This window comes from Meleagris gallopavo, chromosome 3, assembly GCF_000146605.3.
Source record: "Meleagris gallopavo isolate NT-WF06-2002-E0010 breed Aviagen turkey brand Nicholas breeding stock chromosome 3, Turkey_5.1, whole genome shotgun sequence".
Lineage (NCBI taxonomy): Eukaryota > Metazoa > Chordata > Aves > Galliformes > Phasianidae > Meleagris > Meleagris gallopavo.
In genome coordinates, this window is record NC_015013.2 from 44,060,992 (window position 1) to 44,082,362 (window position 21,371).

General features: G+C 41.1%; 1 long non-coding RNA gene across 2 annotated transcripts; it reads right to left on the bottom strand.

The window, feature by feature from the left end:
• Window positions 1-3,175: 3,175 nt before the first annotated feature.
• On the bottom strand, window positions 3,176-17,813 carry LOC109366733. Of its 2 annotated transcripts, XR_002113274.2 has the most exons (4): window positions 17,690-17,813; window positions 4,355-4,682; window positions 3,843-3,991; window positions 3,176-3,485 (listed from the first exon to the last, which is right to left on the bottom strand). It is a non-coding gene; the product is annotated as an uncharacterized LOC109366733 (long non-coding RNA). The 2 variants fall into 2 exon arrangements; XR_002113273.2 differs by having other exon boundaries at window positions 3,176-3,991.
• Between the last annotated feature and the right edge of the window lie 3,558 nt (window positions 17,814-21,371).

The following is a 21,371-nucleotide window of genomic DNA, read 5'->3' on the forward strand; positions in this document are numbered from 1 at the left end:
TTTTTACATAAGCTGAACTCAGTTGCCATTTTCAGATGGCTCCAAAATCAACAGATATTTTGATCTGCAGTTTAGATCAGTTTTCTTTGCATACAACTCTTATGCCACCTTCTTTCCTTGTAAGATAAGAAATTTGTAGCTGTTGCTAATATGGAAAACATACTGGGACTACAGCTCAAAGTTTTTAAGCAGTGTTTTATCTGTCTGAAAAACAAAATTCATCAAGCCTAGAACATTTTAGTACTGATTCATAGGGCATACACAATGTGTGCATGCCTGGATGCATGCTGCTGCCACAAAAGGCTCAAGACAAACCCTAGAAAAGTTTGCTAAGTTATACTGCAGTTTCTAAGCAACGTTAAACAGAGTTTGGTCTCTGGCAGCAGGCACACTCCTCATTCCCATGTTGTCTTTCTCCTTTCCCTGTCCCTCTGCCTTGAGCACAGCTGTCAGATATGCAAGGGCTGCTGGACAGCATGTGTCCCTATTGCAAACTGAAGCAGCTGCTGAACGTGAGATGTAGTTTCCCCATTCTTCCCCCGGATATTTTGTGGTCCTCTACCCAAATGCTTCTGCTACACAGATTATTCCAGCTGAAGCCTGTCCCCCCCCTCATTTGTCTTGGCTTCCTTCCCTTCCTACAGACTTGAAAATAAAATGTAACCATACAACACTCCCATATCCTGGGCTGCATCCAAAGAAGCGTAGCCAACAGGTCAAGGGAGGTGATCCTGCCCCTCTACTCTGCACTGGTGAGACTTCACCTGAAGTCCCATGTCCAGATGTGGCATCCTCAGTACAGGAGAGGCATGGACCAGTTGGAGCGTGTTTAGAAGATGGCCACAAAAATGATCCAAGGGATGAAACATCTCCCTACAAGGACAGGCAGAGACAGCTGGGGCTGCTCACTCTGTATAGCAGCCTTTCAGTATCTAAAGGAGGGCTATAACATAGAAGGAAGCAGAGTCTGCTGTGATAGAATATGGGGAAATTGTTTCAAATTAAAAGAGGGGAGATTTAGACTGGATATAAGGAAGAAGTTTTTTACAATAAGTGTTGCGAGGTACTGGAACAAACCTAGAGGTTCTGGATGCCCCATCCTTGGAGTCAATCAAGGTTAGGCTGGACAGGGCTCTGAGCAAACTGGTGTAGCTGTAGATGTCCCTTTTTGTTGCAGGGGAGTTGGCCTACATGACCCTCCAACTCAAATAATTCTATGATTCTATGATTCTATGAATACATGTAACCTGGCTTCTTGGTTATAGTAGCAACAAAATCAACTAATTATTAGTAGCTCTCCTTATCTGAAAGGAGGAAATAGAAAGGCCAAGTACAGATAAGAAATGGTTATTCACAGAAGATTTTTGGGTCTATCTTGTCACCTGAGGTGCTCTGTTAAAGCTATAGAAATTGTGAAGTCTTTGAAGCAGATTCAGTGCACAGCTGCCCAGAGAAGCTGCAGTGCCCCATCCCTGCAGGCACTCAAGGCCAGGTTGGATGGGGCCCTGGGCAGCTGAGCTGCTGGGGGGCAGCCCTGCTCATGGCACGGGGTGGGACTGGGTGGGCTTTGAGGTCCTCTCCAATGCAATCCATTCTATGGTTCTATGATACTCCTAAAACCCCACTTTCTTCAGAAAGCTGACAGGACAGATTGAGCAAGCTGTAGTTCTCATCTACCCTAGAAAGTCATCAACAGCTTTGAGTGAGCATAGGGCAGAGACCAACTGAGGTGCTGCCAGAGGCGAAAGGCCTGTCTTCCTTGGGCACAGCTGCAGGCCTGCTGCTGCAGCCAGACTCTTTGATGCTCTGTTGTACCTCACTTGGCTCCCTTCCTCTGAGGCATTTCTGTGCTTAATTTTAACTAAATGAAGGGGAGGTAGCTGTCTAAATACTGCTTGCTGTTAGTCATCTGACAAGCCTTAACTCCCCCAGGCAGCCTTGTTCAAGGACAAGCATGATATAGCATTCAGGGCAGTAGGTAAGGTGGGATGCTGTCAGCTCATCTTTTTTAAAAGCTCCGCAAAAATATTCAGAGTATTCAGCCACCCACGCTGGCTCAAATCATGAGTTTCTCCCACACTATGTAGCCTTCAGATGTGTTTAAATAGAATAACTCCTTTTACCTGAAGATACTGTTGTTTCTCGTTGCTCAGATGAAAAGCACTCATGTCTGAGCTCTGCTCTGCACAGCAGGAAGAAACATGTCAGGGAAGCATCTGGCAATGTTGAGGAGAACAAGTTAAAAAGGTCTTAGGTCTGAATCCACCCTTCCTTCAGCTCTACATCTATGGCATTCAGATATGCTCAGTGGCGTTTATAGCACTGTAAGTCAGTGGCATTAATGTCCAGAAATATTATTAATATTTCCCATGTCTAATTATTAAATAGCATCTGATATTTCTGAAATTCAAGGATAATTAAAGTACTGTTTTCAGATTTGTGCTTTTTCTCAGGCAGGCTGGTGAAAGCAGTTTTCTTACTTCTGTATTTCATAGAAACCCATTTCCTGACAGTTTCATACTTGAAATCCTGTGTTAAGATACTGCTTACACATTTAAACTATTAAATCTGGTAAAATCTAGGAATGGAAAATGGAATGGGTCTGATATTGGCTTTTACTGAGGCTATTAACCCCACAGAATGGGGCTGTTCCTGCTTATCCAGGCTTTGACTAAGACTGTTCCTATGAAATCTAAGTTCTGAAACACATTTGACCTTCCATCCTAAATATCACAATCTCTTGTAAAAGGCAGAACCAAAGCAGAAACTCATACTAAATAATAATAGTAATAATAGTAATGCAAATATTTCATGTTAATTAATGTGTATATCACATTCATCAATATCTGATTCTTTTGGAAAGCTGTTCTCCAGTGCTTAACACATCCCCAGGAGCATCCACAGAAGGCAGGCAGGGGAGGCTGCTCCGCCAGTGCCAGCATCTGTAACACTGCATATTAGAAGTATAGATGAAAAGGAATTTTCTGAGTAATTCGAGTGTAGTGCAAATGAAGTTAGCAGTTTAAATACATTTACAAAAACAAGACTGGTGATTATAAAGCCGGAATGAGTTTGCACTGTGTTTACATCTGTTTCCTGGAAGGCAGAATGTAAGCAGAGGAAACAAAAAAAAAAAAAAAATACTTTTAAGAATTTTCTTTTTAGTTTAGGGGGTTTTGGTGGTGGTGGTTGTTTTATTGTTGCAGGAGAATTTGGAAGATTTCTATACTTCTCTGTGGTAGGATGAGACAGTTGGTGGTACCCCATACTGGAACAACAGCTGGGAATGGTCATGTAATGTTTCTGGAGAGTACAGCACAAGCCAGCAATCTGTGTCTATCAGCTATCAGTCACCTTCCTTTTAATTATTTACAGATATGGTGTCTAAATACAAAGTGAAACATCAGCAGACCCATGCTCCAAAATGAAGCTTCCTCAGACTACAGGTAGAACTCAATTGGTTTCATTACTTCAGTCCATCGGCCCTTGAAAAGAGAGAAATTCCCAGTCATGCTTTTTTTTCAGAACACTTATATAACAGCTGTACCCTTATTCTGGTGTGTATTTAAAACCTTGCAGTAAAAGCCCTTACACCCACAACTAAATACTACTTTACTCAGAATCATTCTCATCAAAGTACAATTAGTAGCAGTTATAAGAAAAGTACTCATCTAGCCCTAGGCAGTTGTGGTTTCCATGTACGCCCAGGGGATTTAATTCAGTTCTTCTGTCTGTCTTTGAACCCACATAAAACTTTAGCACCCACAGCATCCTTTGGCAAGGAGATCTGCAGGTCAGCTGTCTGGGATGATGCCCTGTTTGGTGCCCAGCATTAGCCTCACCTGATGCCTCCCACCTTGTACTGGAACAGAGTGGAAAATCAATTTCTACTCATTCTCTTCATGCTTCTAGATTTTGTAAATCGATCATCTCTTCTTCCATTATTTCTTTTCCAGATTAAAAACTTCTAGCTTAGCCATTCTTCATTATTCTGATAGGGCAAGAAGGATGGTCTTAAGTTCCACCAGGGGAGGTTCACATTGGATATTAGAGAAAATTTCTTTTCAGGAAGTGGCGAGACATTGGAACAGGTTGCCCAGGGAGGTGGTGAAGTCATCATTCCTGGAGGTGTTCAAGAACTGTGCGGATGTGGCACTGAGGGACATAGTTAGTGGGCATGGTGTGATGGTTGGACTAGATGGTCTTAGTGGTCTTTTCCTATCTTAATAAATCTATGATTCATATAGAGCCATTCTGTACTTGTTCTTGCCTTTCTCTGAACTTTTTCCAGCTGCCCCGTATATTTCTTGTGTTGAGGGGATTTGTAATGTCAGTAGAACAGAATAGCTCATACCTTACATCTGAAATTCATTGCAGTATCACTTATTTGGGCTCAAAACACCTGTCAGCACAGTGACAGGCAGGCTGTAGGCTGAAGTTCAAGATCCTGAGAAGCAGCGATTGGAGCCTCCAAAATAATGACTACAGCAGCAAACTTAGATGAGATCTTCATATCTCATCCTCTTCTGGAGGTGGCACACATGAGAGGTGGCAATAGGGTGCAGACTTTCATCAGCCAAAGAGCAGGCAAGGCTCGTGCTGTCTTTGTCACATGCTGGACTATCAGGAGTCTGGAGAAGGAACCAAGTTTCCCAGTTCTTCCTTTAAAAGGCAACTCACACCTGCCAATGGAAGAAAATGAAAAAGGAAGAGCTCATTCCTCAGGATCCCTGCCTAAAGTTATTCATGCAGAGAGATTAATCAATAGCTTTCAACATATAACACTGAGAGCAATCATGCCTTTCATTTGAAATCAACATGCAGAGCTTATGGGAAGGCCATTCAGACAATATATCTCTTTGATTTAATGTCAGATGTGAATATGCTAAGTTTGGAGGGCTTGAATAAGTATGCTGGAGTCTCTGTACATGCGACTTAGGGTTGATCTGTATCTGCTTGCCTAAAGAGCAGTAGCTGAAGATGTGGGAGAGTAGGCTGTCACTCAGTAAAACAGTGGGTATCTTTAACCTAGACAACCTCAGAAGTTCTATTTAAAGCTGTGTGGGTTGAAGCAGCCCAAAATCTTTAATAGCCTTGAGAGAAACACTCTGGGGGGCTTTGCTTTGTGCTTTTCATTGCACGTTACTCATATGCTTACTTTGTGTATGTTTTTTTCAACAGTGAACAGATGGCCCCTTGCTGCTCACCACAAATGTGTTATTATTACTTCAACCAAAATCTCCTTTAGAAGAAAGCAAGGCAATGTTTGTTTTACTTCCAGATAGATAACCTTGAAAAAGGCAAAAACACAATAATACAATTAAAACAAAACAGAGCAAAATAAAAAAGAGGAAGGAGGAGGAAAGTAGGAAAAAAAAAGTAAGAAAAATAAAGAAGTAAAATAGAGAAGAAAAAAAGGAAAGGGAAGGGAAGAGGAAAAGAACAAAGAGAACAAAGAAAGGGAAAAAAGAAAACAGCAAAAAGACAGTGAGCCAACAGGCTCAAAGCTGCTGAATATACACCTTCAGATATCTGCTTGAAAAACATACTAAAATTTACAAAACTGTGATTGCTTGTTCTTCATTTACTGCAATGTCAAACTGGTCACCTTGAATCATTCAGATTCCCAATAGCTGGGTAATTATTTCTTAATAGATGCTAACACCCTGCGTGGCCTTAGTATAATGGTCAAATCGGTAAAACAAGACTGATCACCCACCCACTCCCCTAAATCCAAGGTATTCTGGATTGCATCAGCTGAGAGTCCATTTCCTTTAGGTTATTGCTGTTCCTAAGACTTAAGGGTAATAGAAACCTATTCAAACAATAGCAGTCTCAATTAAAAGTGTGTGATATACACTCTTCAGACTCCAAGGTTAGAAAAACACATTTTGAAAGCACAGCTCTATTATTATTATTTACTATTATAGAGTATTAGCCAAGGCAAATATTTTTGTCCTCCAAAAAATCTGAAATTCCCAGTAAGGTAGCACACAGCTGACATTCCTAGTTGTTTGCTGTCTTTTTTGGAGCTCCATGTGATTCACAGCTAAAGGGCTGAGGCACTTGCTACTGAAGCACTGCAGTCACCTCAGAGAAATACATGTCCTAGAGCATTTCAAAATGCAGAGGCTAGCAGAAGTGGGAGGAGGTAATTTACTTCAGATTATTGATACTGGTGTGATGTTACTGTGACTTGTTAAACACTCATTCTGTATTAAAGTCTTTGCGTAATATTGGTAACAAGGCCACATTAAATATGGCAGAGCAACCTCGCCATTGTTTTATGAAAAAGAACAACAAAAAAAAATAGGACTTGCATTAGCACCCGCAGTGTTACATTTCTGCTGTAAAACCTACTTTTTGTTGCTCCAAAGCCAAGAAGGCTTTATTTCTGATCTTTCAGGAAAACCACTGAGATAGTGGCTGCACGAGGAAGGGAAATGAGGACTGAACCCATAAAGCTTTCACTGTTTTCATCACACACACACGTTCCTTCTTCTTCAGCCAGAGTCTGGTGGGCTGCCAGAAGCCATGAAATCTGTAAGCCTGGGTGCATGATGAAACAACTGAGAAAGGAAAGGAAGCCATAGTGATTACTGCTTGAGTTAAGAAATATATAACCATGGGCTTTCCATCAGGTCCTTTGCCTTCCCTATTACTGGCTAAGCATTCCTCCACATAGCCCTGATCTTTTCAAACCTGAGCCCTCACAGTGCTTGAATCTGTTTCCACGTCTGTGTCTTGGAGGTAATCACAAAGTGAACACAAAACCAGAAATTCAACAAGTGCATGAAGCCCAGTAATGGGATTTTCCCCAGTAATGTGATTTGGTTCTTTCATAAGCAGATTTTATGCCTCCATCCCACCCAGCAAAAGACATGAATAACAGCCCATTATGAAAGTCTTAATTTCTAGTAACCCATATAAAATAATGTAGCTATAGAATTGATTGTGAGGTCCACAATAGACTATGTATCTGAAATCTTGAGACTGCTGAACGAAGAAACAATTCCATTCTACAAACTTTTTAGCTGTAATTATACTTGTGGAGCTAGGAAAGCAATAATCAGCTGCTCAAATTAGCCTGTATGCTTTTCTGCATTAAGAAAAATATATAATAAACCATAAGACCACAGCTTAATAACTACTAGTTACAAACAAATGTGGCAAATTTTGCTATGCAACTTACACGAAAGAAAGAGTCAAGGATATTTTTCTCATTTCTCATTTACAAAAACTGAGTATTTAATGAATCAACTCATAGTCAGAAGAGCCCCAAACATCTCATCCAAGGAATGGAATATCCTCATCTTTTAAAAGCACTGGTGAAGCATTAAGGTGTCTTCTGTTTCTACTAAAGTATATGGGAAATGTGTATCTGACTTTGACTGAATCAGAAGTTGCTCCTTACTGTATAACTCACAGAAACTTGCAGATTATTTGGAGAACGCTAAGCAATATTGGGGAAAGAGAGTGAGCACTAAGAAAACAGAATTAATAGTCTATTTTTAGTTCTTTGTGTATTATATGTCCATTAAGTAAGAAAAGTAAAATGTCAGTTAATGGAGCCAGAGCAAAGAATACAAATGATATTTTAATCTTTTCTTAGCTCAGATGATTTCTTAGCTCAGATGAAGTTAATTACCCCCATATTTACACTTTGTTTCTGCATCTGAACACAGAAGGGCACAGTACAAAATTCATTCTCTTTCTTCCCCCACAAAACTGTTCAAGATGGATGGAAAAATGTAATATTCTCTGTGTCAGAGAGCAACCCTCTCCTTTCTCAGTAATGGGCCTTACAACACAGCTAATTAACATCAGCTGCTGCCTCATAGAGAGTTTGGCAGCTGCACATCTTCACACAGTTTGTGAAATAAGTGCCACCAGCAGCATTTCACAGAAAGGGAAATGGGGGCAAAGATGGTAAGTGGCTGATCCTAAATCACTCAGCATGCCAGCATCAAGTGCATGCTCAGGGACATGGTAAGGGCCCCCTAGGGCCTTAGCTAGCCTCACAGTGCTCCTCCAGGAATCCCCTTTGCACATCAGCCAGCTGGCCAAGAGACCAAGGCAACATAGCTGCATATAAAATACAAACCAGGAGGGATGAGAATGGGCCCCCAATGGAAAATACCTCAAAGATTTCAGCTCCTGTCAACAAAGCATATATTCCAACACAGATCTTACTGTCAGCAATAATGTAATAATATTATTGTCTCTTGCTCCACTAGAAAGAATAATATTAAAGAGAAGTCAGCTAATGCATGGAGACAATGAACTTTGTCATGCCTGATCCCCCTCCTCCACAGGCCTCTATTTCTTTCTTGTAGCGAGGGTTCCAAATGGGAATGCCGCATTCAAGGTGCAGCCTCACCAGTGCTGAGGGATGATCATCTCTCTGCTCCTGCTGACTGCACTGTTTCTGATACAAGCCAGGATGCCATTGGCCTTTTTGGCCACCTGGGCACACTGCTGGGCCATGTTCAGCCAGCTGTTGAATAATATCTCCAGATAGGCATAGATAAGCATAGACCATGTGGCAGCAAAGTGGAGAAGAGAGGAAGAGTTCTGATTCTGTCGTGGGGTTATCACCACCTGTGGATTCTGGTAGTCTGTGCCAGAGAGTGGTGATCGCTGGCTCTGTGCTACCAGGATGCAGTTTCACAGAGTGTAGTTGGGAGAGAGAAAAATAAAAACAGAATGAGTTACTTTATCTAACCTACCACTGTATTTTCTTTTTCATGTCTTGAAAACATGCAATGGGAAGTTTTCACCCTGAGCTGAAAGGAAACAGCTCAGCTCTAGGATCAGCAAGGCAGTGGATATTTTTATTTATAATGTGTTATTGTTGTTTTTTGGCTGTTTGATTTTTGTTGTTTTATTTGTTTGTTTACTGGTCACGGTGCCTGAGCCTTGCTGGAACACTTCCTCGGAATTGCCACTAACCAAGGATGCTGTCAGGCTGGACCATCCTCATCAAACTGCATAAATTGTAAGTCAAAATACTGTATTTAAATATATTTCTGTTCAAACTGTGGGTTAAGAGAAGTGGGAATGCAGGCTGCTATTTATGGTTTCCACTTCATTTCATGCACAAGAACCCATACACAGGGCTTACATAGACATGAAGTAGATAAGAACGGTAATTCAATCCCAATTTCTTACAAAAATTGACATCATTTATTATTCTTTTTCACTTTAAGGGGAAAACAACCAATGTGAACTGGAAGAGCAGTTCAACAAATACTGACTCCACATGGAAAGACTAACCTGCCTTCTCCTATCCAAGGGACAGAGAAATCTCCACAGCCTGGAGGATGAGATGCTTCAGACACAGGGAAAAAGCAAAGGTTTGGCTCCATTACCAGCCAAGAAGCACCACATCTCCTGTGCCAGTTCATCCCTGATTTCATCTAATTCCTGGCCACACTGGATAAAAGACAGAGGTCAGACTTTCAGAGATGTTTCCTAAGCCTTACTCAACTTTGAGTGGAAACCAGCACCTACCACTGTCTCGGAAGACTTGAACCAAAGATTTTTATGTCAGTGGAAAGATTTCTGCTGATCCTCCATGTAAAGCATGGAGCAATTTGGCCACAGTCATTGTTTGGAAAAAGGGATACGGTATTTTGCATCCACTTCTGTTTTATGCTACACCTCACACAGAACATATTGCAATAGTTAGCTAACATTTACTGGGGGTGTATCACAGCAACTAGCACTGCATTGGAAAGAACAGGCAAAACAGAAGTAGATAGAAACTGTTTTTTTCTCTTACACGGATGCCCCACAGCAATGAGTCCAGCAAGACATGAAAGAAAGGCACTATCAATCAAAGAGGCAAGATGTAACTTTGCATTAGTCATATGTACCTCCTTCTCTTCCTCTCTTTGCTAACACACAGATGAGGCTGTTACCAGAAGGTTGGTCTTCTACCACCACCATTAAACGTCACTCTACTCCAACCACATTTGAAATAGCCTCCTGCATGATGCCCAGTCACCCAAACAACTAAATAATCTGCATTGGCAAGTATCAAATGAGCAAACTCCACTCAAACGCTATTTACAAGTGTGCCTCATACAGGTAGCACTTTTCTCATTATGCATAGTATCTTGTCCTTACCACTCATTCTTGAGTGTTATTTAGGTCTCTTAAAAGCCTGCTTTTACCCACATCACTACAGATCAGTAACATCCTCACGGAACAAGGTTTGTGGCAACAACAGACTACAGGTTTGCCCACCTGCATAAATATCTGCATGTTCAAACCTTTCTGCTGTAAATCTCTGAGAGCTGATGTGCTAATAATTATTCCAACTGCACTGATGCCTTCAGAAAGCTTCATATTAAAGTGATGGTGACATGAGAGCTGAATCAGGCCTCTGACTCTTTTACCAAACTATGACACTTTATATCTGTGTCCAAAGTTACTAATGTGAAGAGATAAAAAGTCCATAGGAGAAGTGAAATAAGTTTCATAGAATTGTTTCCTCCTTCAGGTCCTTGAAAAACTTTCCATGTCACTACTGACATTCAACTAAGTCTAGCATGAATGTTAGCAAAAAGTTTGAGGAGACATATATTTCAACTAACTGTCTCTTGAAGAAACAAAAAAAAACAACTTCTAAGATTCAATAAAAGGAAAAATAGAGAATAGGTCTGAGATTTTTGAGGAAGAAAAGCAATGTGGGAGAGAAGAAGGGAGAACACGTCTTGCCTGCAGTCCATAATAGTTTTAAAAGAGGTACAGTGTTAGATGTGGGGAACTTCCTAGTCCCTTTGTTTTATTATTGATTTTGTTTTGAAATAGCCATTTATAGAAGAGATCTATGTTGTGTGCTGTTTATTACTAACACATGTCTCACTCTTGGCAAACAAGGCAGCTTGGGAATGACATTTTCTAAATAATCAACACCATCACCAAAAAGTGCCTGGACTTTGCTTTGGACTTAATAATAAGTTTTTTCTTCTAAACAAGATAGCCATCGTTAAAGCTTAATGTATTCCATTTGGCACTAGCGTGAGAAAGCTAAGAACATCATGGGCTGCAGAGGCAGGGCTGGTGGTGTGAGGGTGCATCTTGGACAAACAGCTGCATTTATACCAGCCACAGACACTGCTAAGCAGAGAGGGACCTCTGGGCATTGACTATAATACAAATAATGCACTAAAGCAGCATGCTTTGGCAAGCCCAGCCTGAGACTTTGCAGAGATGTAGGAGTCCATCACAAACATTCCACAAGACTCATTTCCCAGAGCAAGCAGTAAGAACTGTGGAAGGGTAGCACAGGACATGGAAGCAGCCAGTTTATGGCTCAACAAAGAGCTCCAAACAGACAGTTTTTGTTTTTTTTTACATACATATGTGGTACCTGTCTGAAATGAAAAAGAAGTGAAGAGGAACATCTAAAATATCTGCCTCACTATCCCCTGAACCTATACATGCCAATGTAGATGGACACCACACTGATAGAGATAAGACAAGGGCTGTGCAGTCCTATGGCTCCCTTGCCTTCTCCAGAAAGCACAGCAGTGTAGTAGGCAGTGCAGGAAATGCTCTGGCCACTAACTTCTGCCCACTTGTTCTCAGCAAAGTCATGCTCTAACCCTTGATCCTTTTAATAGACACGTCCAATATCCAGAGAATGCAGATGAACCACTCATCTATTCTTTGGACAACCTCCCTCCCATTTAATTTTCATTGATGCAAAGATCACACTTGCAAAATACATAGTCCAGCCATTATCAAGATGGTGATTTGAGGGTGAGCTGCTGGAATGCCTAGGACACTCCAGCAATTCTCCAATCGATTTGGTCTTACTGAATGGCAGCACAGCCTTCTGGTGTGTCAGCCACTCCACCCAGCTTTGTATCGATCATCAAATTTGCTGAGGGTGGACTCCAACCCTTTATCCAGATCACTGATGAAGATGTTAAACAAGACTGGACCTAGCACTGACCCCTGGGGCCCCAGTAGTTACAGGCCCCCAAGCAGACTCTGTGCTGCTGATTAGAACACTCTGAGCTCTGCCAGTCAGCCAGTCCTCAATCCACCTCACCGTGGATTCCACCCTTCCTAAGCTTATCTATAAGGATGTTATGGGAAACACTGTCAAAAGGCTTGCCGAAATCAAGGTAGACAATATCCACTGCTCTCCCTTCATCTACCCAAGCAGTCATGACATCAGAGAAGGCTATCAGGTTGGGAGAGCATGATTTCCCCTTGGTGGACTGCATTTTCACAGTATTATATTTCTCCTAAAATAATTTTCAAAAAGAAGAGGTACATTACCCTGGAAAGTTCAGGATTCACCAAAAAAAAAAAAATACTCAGCTCCCACACATTAAAATAAAAACAATGCTCTCTCTTTAATGCTTTTGAGAAGAAAGCTCAGTTTTGTACAACATAAGGGCCCTACAATCCTGCTCTGGTGAGGACTGCTACTAAAAAGGTATTGTTCTGGTGAGAAGAGAATGGGGCAGGACTGAAGTACCACAGATAGAACCTCTGCTGTCATCTATTTAGCTAAAGTATGTTGACATAATTCCCCACCACACCCATGTGAATCACTTGTTTTTGTGTTTTATCAAAATTCTCAGTAGTCCAGAGCCAGAAAGATCCCTGTAGATATCCAGCCTGCACTCTGTTCAACTGTTTTCTCACCATTTTCTGCTCCATATCTCCTTTCAGCTTTTTTGTCCTCTCCAGAGGCCTACTCTTTCCACAGTAAGGTAAGTAGCCACTGCTGTAGGTATAGCTCTTGATATCCAAATCTGTTCTCCTTCTTACACCACATAAAAGTCACAGCTAAACAAAAAAAAAAAAACAAAAACCACACACAGAGGGGCGGAAAAGCTAGTAGTGTGCATGGCATCAAAGTGCAAGGAGAACAAAGCTTAAATGACAAGACCTTAATAATTCACCTGTAACTATTCTCCTGAATTCTTACACACTCTGGTGTGAAATGACTGTATTTTACTGTGTTACATTTGACACTTCAACTCTGGCCTTTGGTATTGATGAGAATGCCCTTCGTCTAGAGCTGCTTTTTCTCCTTTTCTTTGATTCATTAGTTGTTTACTGCAGGCTATTAACAACCTGAGAACTAGCTTTAATCCACGGCCAGAGTCTTTAAATATAATACATCATCAACAGGTAATTATTCACTTTGAACTCTTTTCTCCTTTTTTCTTAGTCCTGTGAGGTGATGTCTGGGGCTTTAAAGAGTGGTAACAGAGTTCTTCCATCAAAGCATTAAAATTAGTAACATAAATGCCAAGAAGTTAATTTGCATACTTTAAACACAAGGATGGCCAATTTTTTTATTTTATTTTTTTTAACTTTTTATTTTTTTTAAATTCCTGCTACAGCTCTGGAGAGCTTTTGAAGCTTTTGCAACAGCAATTGCTTGACAATTCATACTCTGTTAATGGGTAACTGCACTATAAATACTCCATAATATAAGATCACTAGGAGCCTTTCATCCATGCTCAACAGGATTTTATTCCAGTCATTCCATTCAGCTGTTTGAGCAGTCAGTTCAGAAATCAAAAGTTGTACATTAAAATTCAGGACCTGCACCTCTAAATATACATAAGCACAAGTTCACAGCGTTCTGTTGACTCCTGAGGTCTTTGACTCAGGTTCTCTGGCTTTATTTCAGGAAGGTCCTTAAGACCATGATTGAGTGCTTCTGTACTTAAGGCTTTCCTAAATGCTATCCAATACTGGCATATATTTCCTGAACTAAGATCTTTGTGTGTACACTTGCAGAAATGCTTGGGCTAATCCCAGATGCACCGAGAAACACATTGGTAGAGTATGTGCGACAACTTGCCTTCGCAGACCCCACAGAAAGGCAGTCGGTGTTGCCTGCAATACAGCATACTTTCATCTGAAGCATTTGTCAGCCTTGGAAAGTCAAGTACATAACATTATGGTGAACTTATGAGATTGTTATTGTTGTTGTTGTGTCCTCTTTTAATCTTTTCTGCAGAATTTTATAATTTAGGTTTCTAAACATCCCCAGAAATAAATTCCAAGGAGCAGCTGACCCATGAATGCAAGACAGTTGCATTTACTGAGAGTGTACTGCCTCCAGTCGTCATCCTTATATCCAGAGGTAATAGTTGACTGTAGCCTGAAAAGTGGCTTCCAGCAAAAGGCACTGGGTGTGTGGATTTTTAAAAAGATTTCCTTATATATCTGCCTGACTTTTGGAACATAAGCAGTAACTTGTAAGTGCACACATACAATGCACAAGGGCAGAGTGCTGCTCCCCCAGCTCCCAGGAGTTACCAGCAGAATGAGCAATGTGACTCAGGCACTCAGTTTCTGGACCTGGCCATTTCAATCATGACTGCATGATCAGAAAGCACTGAAGGTAAATAGAAACTTCTCCACATGCATATGAAGAAGCCAAGAGACAAGTTTTCCACCAGGCTTCCATTCTTAAGGAGATAAGTGAATCATGAAAGAAATGTCACTACCACAATTTAGGCCAATTGATACCACGAACAAGTGGCTCACTGCAAGTGGGATTAACCAGCAAGAATTTGGAGCCTGACTGCTCCTCACCTTCTCCTGATCAGTAATATGCAGAGCCATGAGAGAAGTGTGTGCTCACTGTGAAATTAGAATTATGAAAATAAGGCAGACAATGAACAACATATTTGCTTTTGAGGAAGATCTAAAAGCTTCTCCAGACTGAAAAGCAACAGCTAAAAAAGTTTTATCTTTGCAAGCATCATTAAAAAAGGTTGTAAGCTGAATATACTACAAAGTCACTGCCTTCGTCCCTCTATCTCTGTCTCTGATAAATTGAAAAAACCTGTTGGCTTGAGTTCTTAAACCCCAGATAAAAGCTTTGATTTGTTAATTAAATTTTTACTGCTATCTGCATTTGATATCTCAGGCAAATTGTATCCGCTTGCAACAACAAAAAAGTCACATCAAAGGAGAACTCCACCTCCATGACCTGTAATTAGAGAATTTACTGCTCAGTGACACTGACTGCAAGATGCACCTGCCAGGCAGCCCTGATGTACTATCTACACCTAAAACAAAGCTGTTTCATTGAACCAGGGTGAGCCATCATACGCCAGACAAAAGGGTTATATTCAGTAAGGCACTGGCCCAATGCATTGCTTGTCCTGAGACTAATGGGAACTTCTGAAAACAAGTTTTTTTCTGTGTTACCACACTAAATTGAGGATAAGTGCCAGCTCCCACGCAAAAAGGTAGAGCTAGGAGAAAAAGGAAAAGAGGATGGAAAAGTAAACAGAATTAAGAAGGAAGGACGGAAGGAGGAAAGAAATTAAAAAAAAAAAAAATCAAGTGGTTGAAAAGGAAAAATGATAAAAGCTACTCACATAAAGAAAACAGTATTAGTAAGAATAGGGAAGGAAAATGAAGGGAAAGAAGAGTTAAAGCAAGAGAGGAAAACAAGTTAGAGACCTGCTGGAATCAGACATTTGTAGATTCACCATTCTCCCCTTCAAGCACCTCCACAGGCAACACAGAAACTCCAAATTTGGGTCAATGCACTCTGGCCCTTATTTGTTTTCCTTGCTGTTTTGAAACAAAACTTAGGAGCCTTCCTATGAGCCCCAGAAGTTGTTATTAGTGTTTATGTTTGGAAAACAAAACACAAAGAAAGAAAATACAGTAGCACACTGAATGAGCTTGATGGATAGAAATTTCCCCTGGAGTCATGAATGTATAGAAAATATCCATAAAACACAAGAAGCAATAGTTTTGTTGAAAAAAAATTGTTAGGGAAACCAATATAGTAAATTCCTGCCTGAAGACTTATCAATACTGGTTCAGTGACAGCAGTGACTTCCAAGCTGGCAGCCAAAAACTATCTAGTTACTTTTCCCCACATGGATCATAGCCCAAGGCATACCTTCATGCTAAAATAAATGAATAATAATAATAATTTATTATTCATTTCATCCTGATATTTTACTTACTCTTCCTTTTCTTTTTCTCTGTAGGCCCAGAATTTTGCTTCTCACATCCTTTTGGCCTCAGGGAACACTAATTAAACATCACTGAAAAGAATGGGGTAAGGTATATGGTGGGTTAGGGAGTCTGTAGGCCTCCAAGCCGTTCTCTGTTTACATTGGAAAATCAAAATACTGCTGAAATATTTGTCAAACCCAGCTGATGCGATGTCTCTGAAACATCAAACAGCATTAGCACAGGGAACAGCAATCTGGTTTTGCAAACTGGAGTGCCAAGGCACTCCTGACAATTACCATGCCCCAAAATAGAACATCATGTAGAGCATGTCCAGAAATGGGCAGCAAAGCTATGAATGGTCTGGAGCACAAGTCTTGTTCCTATGAGGAGCAGCTGAGTGGATTGGGGTTGTTCAGACTGGAGAAGAGGAGGCTCAGAAAAGATCTTACAGCTACCTGAAAGAAGGTTGTGGCAAAGTGGGGGTCAGCCTCTTCTCCTAGATAACAGCGATAGGATGAGGGGGAATGGTTTTAAGTTGCACCAGGGGAGATTCACGTTGGATATTACAGAAGATCTCTTCTCTCAGAAAGAGTGGTGATGCAGTGGCACAGGCTGCCCAGGGAGGTGGTGGAGTCACCATCCCTGGAGGTGTTCAAACCACATGGATGTGGCGCTGGGAATGTGGTTAGCAGGCATGCTGTGACAGTTGAACTAGATTAGCTTACTGGTCATTTCTAATCTCAGTGATTCAATGAATTGCCAATAGCCTGTCCTCTACTGTGCTATCTGATCTGCCTCCAGTGGCATTTCCACTGAAACAGCACAGTTTTCCTTAGCTGATGATAGCAGTCTTTGCAGCTGAGGACCAGGTGAGGACAGGCCCTGCTCAGGCCCCAGCATCAGCATCACTCTCTTCAACACCACCTTGAAAATGACAGCCCTGCATTGAGATCATAGCCCCTCTGGGTTTTGTCACTGTGTCCAATTAAATGAAGAGTAACATAAAATATTTATAAGCGTTAAGAGAGGAAAATGACACACATGATTAGTATAGGTGTCTCATTGTCAGAGAACAGTTAAAGGCTAGAAACCAGCACTGGTCTTGCTGTCAGGAATTATAGATGTCAGCACCTGTCACACCATGGGTTAGGAAGTCATTAAGCCAGGTGTATTTATACTGTCTCTGTTCCAGGAATTTCCCAAAAACCCAGAAGTGTTGCACATGGGTGAGAACTGACCGGTATTCAAGCTGCCATTTTTTTCCATTACAACAAAGGTTCTGGGTGAAGGGATGCTCTCCTGATGCTCAGGGAGCCTGGAAGGTTTTGAGGGGTGGAAGTAGATGAGATGCTCCCCATAGAGGATACAGACTGAGCTGACACACAGGAGCACAGCAGGTAGGTGCTAATAAAGAATGTTGTGAAGCTGTCAAGAGACTTTGTTTTCTGGCAAGCAGAAATGCATATGCACTCACCTTAGCTGGATTCAGCCTGATGTCATAAAGTGGGAACAAAATTATCATAATAGTAAGTATAAAGGCCCTGGAAAAAGTGAGAGGACTCACAAAACTCCTGCAAAATATTACTGAAGGGTGTCTGAAGTGCCATTTTGCAAGAGTAGACAATTGAAAGAGTAGCATGGTTAGGATGGTACTTCACAGGTGTTATAGTTGGAAAGGTTATTGTGAAGAAACAATCAAAGAAGAAATGCTTACCTATATCCAAAGATCTAGGCTCACAATGGAAAATTCCAGAAAGGAGAGATCTCCAGAAAAAGATCCTTTCCCACTGTTAGTCAGTCCTTAAATGGGATCTATGAGAAGTACAGCCAGACTCCATGCCTTCTGGTCACACAGCTGAATTGCTTTCACCTGTGCTCCCATGGCTGTCTCAGTCCTTGCCTCAGGCAATCAATTAGTGGTTCAGGCCATGACTCAACAGTTTCCAGACACAAAAGTAGTAAAATATTTTTCAGTTTCAAAAAGAGCAAAGGAGCAGAAACACAAACTTTGATATTTGACTTTCCAAATATTGTGAGTAACATCAAAGGGCAGTCAATAACAGTATTAAAAGGGACCAAACACAAACTTGTCAGAAGCAGGAGTCCCACTTGTTGAGTGAAGAGGTCTCTACCTAAATTGTGTGGAGGGTCTCAGATCACACTAGATAAGTATGAGCCAGTCTTTCATTTCTAGAAGAGGCCACTGCTTGACACCCCATGGATGTCTGGGGCTCTTGCATGAAGGTGTAACAACAGAGACCATAGAATCATGGAATGGCTTTGGTTGGAAGGGACCTCAAAGCCCACCAGTCCCACCCCAGCCATGGGCAGGGCTTCCCCACAGCAGCTCAGCTGCCCAGGGCCCCATCCAACCTGGCCTTGAGCACCTCCAAGGGTAGGGCACCGCAGCTTCTCTGGGCAGCTGTGCCAGGGCCTCACCAATCTCTGAGTACAGAATTTCTTCCTTACATCCAACCTAAACTTCCCCTCTTTTAATTTAAAGCCACTTCCCCTCGTCCTGTCACTGTTAGATCATGGGAAAAGTTGGTCTCCCTGCTGCTTTCTTTACAAAATGATCAAGTGCAGATTTGCTCTGTGTTGGAGTCAAAACAGTTACATCCAACTTGTCCAAAAGGGCAGAGACTGAGTTTATACTGGTTTCCTATCATCCATCTGGGCTTCCATGCTTGGTAAGGCAGTCTCCTTACCAAGTGGTAAGGAGGTCCTCAGAGCAAGCCAACGTGAGCAGTACTGATGTCCAGGCATCTCAGAGTGGTGCTAAAATCATAGCTAACAAAACAGAAACAGGCAGAAACTGAAGTAAAAATTCTTCACACTGAGAGAGAGAAACTCCACAGCTGCTAGCAGGATTTGGAAGAGAATTTTCTCTGAAAAAAAGATCTCTCTTTTGAGTGACCAGATAGGCAAGGAAAAAGTGGTGGGACTACCTCCCACAGCTGTCAATAGTCACACACCATTTAAAAAGCCACAACTTTTGTGTTGAGAAATGAAAAGCACTGAGAGCTACTGCACAATATTAAAGCCATCCCAGTTCAGTTATGAAAATGTATCCAAAGTTTATTTGACTAAAACTGGAACACAGTGATCCTCCTTTACCATGTAAAACAAACATCCTAGATGGCAGAGGGAAATGATCCACGGACACAAGTCTTTACAAGCCTCTTCGTTATAGTGAGATCAGAGCGTGCTGTGTATGTCTATCATTTTCTAAGGGCTTTTTCTTCTCCTCCTGTTTTTTGTCAATGGTCCTGATTTCCTGTCTGCTTTCTATTTACAGTTGCAACAGGAAGGGACAAAACCACACACCATTATGTTGGTGTGAGACAGAAACAGGGGTTGAAGTGTGAATGAAAATTAAATTGATGAATACTTCTTGCCAATATGCTGGTTCACAAGAAAAGAGGACATATATAGGTTCATCAAATTCATAGTTTTGAAACTAAAACCTTTACCACATACCGTGAAGTCTAGCATATAGATAATGTATTCATAGAATTGGTTCTCTGCAGAGAAGGTAAAACATTTGATACGGGGGGGGGGACAGTTTGGGAATATTTTCCTCTCATCAAAGATAATGTGTTTTTCTTCAGTTTTGCATGCTCTGTCCCATCACCTCTGTCATAAACCAAACAAGATTCCTATTTTGTAATTCTTTCTCAGAAATCTTTTATCTGCAATCCTGCTGAGAAACTTCCAGCAACTTCCCCATTGAACTAATAGCTTTCTCCTTCCCACTAATGCATTGGTCAACACCTGGCTTCCTTCCAGGTGTAGAGCTACACCACTGATGAGAGCCTAGACCTTTCAGGAAGATTCATCACAACAGCAGGGACTGGAGAGGATAGATGTGAATAAACAACTGAGATTTTCTATCCAGACCCAGTACTATTTAGACTTCAAGAAAACAAAAAAAACCATTTGATATTAAAATAGAAATTTGGCATATGTTCTTCACTGCTTATCAGGTTGTTTGCTCAAGAAAGAAAGTGCTGCAGGAGATCATTTCACCAGGAGAAGGCTCAGAAAACCTGGAAGTCTTTGATGAAAATCTTTTAAATGCCATAGTCAATGTTCAGATTGAGTGTCTGTGGCAGTGAATGAGAACATATTAAAATGGCATGGGAAGCTTAATCTGTGATTGATCTCCCAACAATTACCCTGCTTTCGGAACCTCTCCATATCACTTAATGAGGTGATTTCAATGTTCTAATAAAATGTGGCAGGGGAATGTTTCCAGATGTCCAGTGCATAAGGAAATAAATGCTTTTCTGCAACCATAGTCTGTGTATTAAACCAATTGACATGATCTTCTGATTGAATTACTCTTCTGTCCCAATTACAGAGAAAGGAGGCACTGAAAAGTCATGAGATTTTGAAAAATTCTTTCAAAGTATATCAGTTTTATACAAAACAAAATCCTCCTTCTCTGCTTATTTATTTGCATAAAACTCCATCATTTTACAAGTACTGAAATATCTCCATTTACAACATTTCTCTAAAATTTATCACTTATTTTTCCATTAGAAATAAAAATGCTGTTACTCATGTCCCATGATTTAGTTCTTTATGTTTTATCACCGCAGAAGAGAGACCTACTCGTGTAAGGCCAGCCTTTAAGCTGCACTTGGAGAACAGAGGAAGAAATCATGATGTGATGAAAAAAGTTGAGGACATTGGGAACTACAGTGGGTCAGACCATTTGTCCAACATGCCTTACAGCAGGCACTAAGTGGTCACCAGTGTTCCCTGACAGATGTGCAGCACTTCAGTATGAATATTGATTTTATTATTTTTCATTCACAAGGGTCTTCTGAAACCACTGGTCTGATTTCTCTACTTCAAAGAACTCATATCAGAGTGTTCACATGACATATCACCAGACCCATACCTGCTGTTGCTCAGATATAATATGTATTTATCAAGCAGCCAATGAACCATGATGGAGGATACCTGTGAGCGGCCATGGCCTCACTCATATCCTTGTTAGGTAACCATGTGTTCTGATGCATGGGCCCAGCATTCCTGGGTCAAACACTTACGGCCATCGTTATGCTTCACAAAGTATTTTTATGCCAAATATCTCAGAGGGATTTTGGAGTGCTTACATACTTGTCTTGTGCAAAGCAACCTGACACCTTAAAAGTCAGGAGTGAAATTACTCCCCTCATTATCTCTCCCTTACCTGCTGTGTGGGACAGTGACACATAACTGCTATAGTAGAGGAGCTATGTCTCTATTTTCTGTCCACTTGAGTCTGGATGGTTTGTCTCTGTCTGCATTCACCCATCAAGAGCAAATAAAAACTCAACTAATCCCTGACAGCTGAGGTCACAGCTAGTCTTGATTTCAGTGAGTGTAAACACAGTTCTCTTAGC